This window comes from Lycium barbarum, chromosome 1 (assembly GCF_019175385.1).
Source record: "Lycium barbarum isolate Lr01 chromosome 1, ASM1917538v2, whole genome shotgun sequence".
NCBI classification, from domain to species: Eukaryota; Viridiplantae; Streptophyta; class Magnoliopsida; order Solanales; family Solanaceae; genus Lycium; species Lycium barbarum.
In genome coordinates, this window is record NC_083337.1 from 150,963,029 (window position 1) to 150,967,006 (window position 3,978).

The 3,978-nt window shown below is 36.9% G+C and overlaps 1 long non-coding RNA gene across 1 annotated transcript; it reads right to left on the minus strand.

Moving 5' to 3' along the window:
• Positions 1 to 394: 394 nt before the first annotated feature.
• Positions 395 to 3,701, minus strand: LOC132616130 (uncharacterized). The gene is made up of 3 exons (XR_009573026.1): positions 2,997 to 3,701; positions 2,001 to 2,051; positions 395 to 659 (listed from the first exon to the last, which is right to left on the minus strand). It is a non-coding gene; the product is annotated as an uncharacterized LOC132616130 (long non-coding RNA).
• Between the last annotated feature and the right edge of the window lie 277 nt (positions 3,702 to 3,978).

Consider the following 3,978-nt stretch of genomic DNA (forward strand, 5'->3'; position numbering starts at 1 on the left):
AATGTACTTATTTTGATTGTGGAAAAATAAGGTTTTTCAAATTTTAAATATAACTTCAAGTTGTATTTGAAATTTTCATGGCCAAACACTAATTTTTGAAAAAAATGAAAAACTTTTCCGGAAAAAAGTGAATAATTCTTATGGCCAAACGGGTCCTAAAATTTCAATCTATTTTCAAGTAAAATTCATTTTCAAACACAACTACCCAACAACGTACTCACTAAAATCTCAACTGAAATACTAATTGTCACGACCCGACTAGGGGCCGTGACGAGTACCCGATACTTGTACCGAACACCCCTTATCTATCGTTTTACCTTTACTTCTCAGCGGGCCGTAGGAACTGTGCCATATATATTTTTTTTAACATTAACATTAGCAGCATCACTATGAACATAGACTAGTAAACTTCGTTATCACTTTATACAACAACATTAAAATGCCAACACACCATATATCTAACTGTACTTGACTGACTGGGCATATCTGTCTACGAGCCTCTAGACATAGTACACTTATACATAGAAAGGGCCGGGTACTGCCGTGCCCGAATATACATACACAAAATAGTACCGCGGAAGTGAGGCTCCGGAACAACTGGAGCACTGTAGAGTACCGCTGGTAGAGCTCCTAAGGATCAAGTCCACCTGTCTGCTGACCTGCGCGGCATGAAACGCAGCGTCCACAAGAAGGGACGTCAGTACGAATAGTGTACCGAGTATGTAAGGCATGGAAGACAATGCAAGCAATAACATAGAGTGCGATTAATAATATCATGGAGTCACAGGACATATAACGAGGCAAGAAAGTAACCTGTACATAGGAAGGCCCCTTTTTGGGCGGCTATCATGCATGGCTTGTCTTTCCCTTTTAAAAACGTTTCCCCTCCATGAACGTAGAAAATAGAACTTATATTATGTCGTATCTTGTCGTATCGTGTCCTATCGTGCCCTATCGTGGCATATCGGGTCGTATCCTATCGTGGCATATCAGGTCGTATCCTATCGTGTCTTATCATGGCATATTATATCGTGTAATGTCATGTCTTACTACAGCATGTCGTGTCGTGTTATATCATGTCAATGTCATAGTATAGTGTGTCATAGTGTATCATGCCATAGCGTAACTTGTCATATCATAGCATAGCTTATCATATCATAGCATAGCTTGTCGTAGCGTATCATATCATGGCATAGCGTATCATAGCGTATCATATCATAGCTTAGCTTTCCGTTGAAAATCTTTTCTTGTTCGTATATATATAAAAATAGAACATGTCATATTGCTGAGGCGTCAGCAGCCGATCCATTTAGCCATAAATACACATCCCGCGTCCGGGCATCCCGCGTCCGGGACGATATCATGTCATGTAATGCCAACTGATCAGGTGGATATGCGTGTATAACGCTCTGCCCTTATTCCCATCTTCCCCGTATACATATGCATACATCATGTACATATATCAGCGTCTATAGCGCTCTGAATCTTTTATCATATACATATACTGGTATCATGTACGTATATCAGCGACTATAGCGCTCTGGATCTTTTATCGTATACATATACGTGTATCATGTACATATTTTATAAACATATACATATTTCCATTAGAATGGTACAGTACTTATCGTTTGATAATCGGAACGAGGATCAAAAGTTTCCTTTGGATTCTACTCCAAAATAAGTCAAACGGAGCAATAGGGAAAATCCGTGAACAATGGGCCCACCTCGGGTCAAATGAGGCGGCGTACCAAATTTACGTACATTATATTTCATGACGTCACTTGTGAGGGTTTTAAGGTAGTCGGGTCATATTTATGCCAGTTCTAGATGTTTAGGAAGTTTCTCCAATATTTTACACAATTTCTAATTCAATTCTACTGAATGAAAAAGGGGAAACTTTAAGTGCGGATTCCGGGAAATAGAGTTGTCCCCGAGGCTCGTACCCAACTTATTACGTTTAAGGCATGCCATAGAAGGAAGGGTGAAGCCTTACATACCTTTTCCGCTTCATACACGTCTCCAAAATCAAGTTTCAAGTTCGCCAAAATCTACAATTTGGTCACAATTACCAAATGTTAATTGTAAGGCTTTAAGATTTCAATCTTAACCAATACTTGTTTACAAAAATTTGGGCAGCATCTCCCCTATAAATACACCATCCCCAAAATTCAACTTAGCCAATTTTTTATCAACAACAATCCGGGAATTCAACCCGGCCAAACTATCAACACAATGACAACAACCATGACTACAAAACACAATATAACACAACTAGTCTTCTTTCCAACATAATGCAATAGCTTTCATTCCAACTTCACATTTCCAAAACCAATCTCAATGTTTTTACATTCATTACTAATCAAGATCATTACAATATAATTCGGAAGCATTTCATATCATTTCTACCAAATATTCACAAGATATACAAAATATACAAACTTTCCACCAAAACCATAATCCATCCAAAACTTCTAATCTTCAATCTACATATTCCTAACATATTTCCATCTTCCAATTTCATCAACCATAATCATAATTTGCACCTTAATAATTTCATTTTCATAATTACATAAATCTACCATAAAATCACAAAACTTCTCATAACCACTTAACAACCAATCTTTCATGCCAATATGGACTATTATCCTTCCAAATTCACCAACTAACATAATAATTCACATTTAAAACTCCACTTCTATAATTACATAAAAACTTCATTAAAATCATATAATTTCCTATAACTATTTCCAATAATTTTCCATGCCAACTTGAACCATTTTCTTCCATTTCCAATATAAATTTCACCATAACCACAACTAGAATACAACATAAAATTCAACTCATATTATTTATACAACAATATACATATATGTCCACTTACATATATGCACACCCACTTTGTAAACTTCCATATTTCCATAAATTCTACTCATTTCTACATACTACAACATAAACCAACCTTCATAACATAATAAAAAGGGATTAATTCTTACCTTTTTCTACAATCTTCTTCACTTGACCAAGTTGTCAACTTGAAGAAACAAGTGTTCTTTCTTCCAAAATAATTACACCAAGTTGTAAAGGACCCTTGAATTAGTAGGAATACCACAAGAAAATAATTTTTGGGAGAAGATTTCAAAGGGACAAAAATTGGAGAGCATGGCCGTATGCCATGTCTCCTTTGCTCTTCATTTGTTTTGTTTTTCTCCTCTTCTAATGTTCTTGAAACTTCTATATGTTTCAAGACAACTAAATGACCCCTTTTATTTAATTATCACATGGAAATTAATTAGAATCCATGGGCTTGGGCCATTGTATGGCCGGCCACCCCTCTTTTGGGCCTAATTTTTTTTTCTTCATTTTTTTGGGCCAACTCGGTTGATCCCGAGTTGGGCCTAGCCCACTGACCTTTCGACCTTAAAACGTCCATATCTCCTTGTACCGATGTCACCTGGGAACCCACAACCTATGGTTGGAAAGCTAATTCAATTATCTACAACTTCTATTTCTTGATATTTTTCCAAATTCCAAACTTATAATACCGTTTTTGCCCCTACAAGTCAGATCACCCGAAAACGTTTTCTTAAAAATATTCGTTTGGAGGACTTCCACTTTGATTTGGCCCAAGGGTCCTTCTTGAGTTGTGTTTAACTTCACATATGTGATTCATATGACTTTTCAGATGTCCAAAAAAAAATCTCGATGTGTGGGCCCCACCTCAGCTTACAAATAATCCGACGTAAAAAAAATACGGGATATAACACTAATGGTCTGCAGTCACAAAATTTCAATCTATTGTCAAGTAAAATTCATTTCCAAACACAACTACCCAACAACGACAACAACATACTCACCGAAATCTCATAAAGTGGGGTCTAAGAAGGTAGAGTGCACGCACACCTTATTTCTACCCTGTGAGCTACAGTGGTTGCTTCTGGTTGACTCGGCACAAGGACAAGCAATTCAAACCAGTAT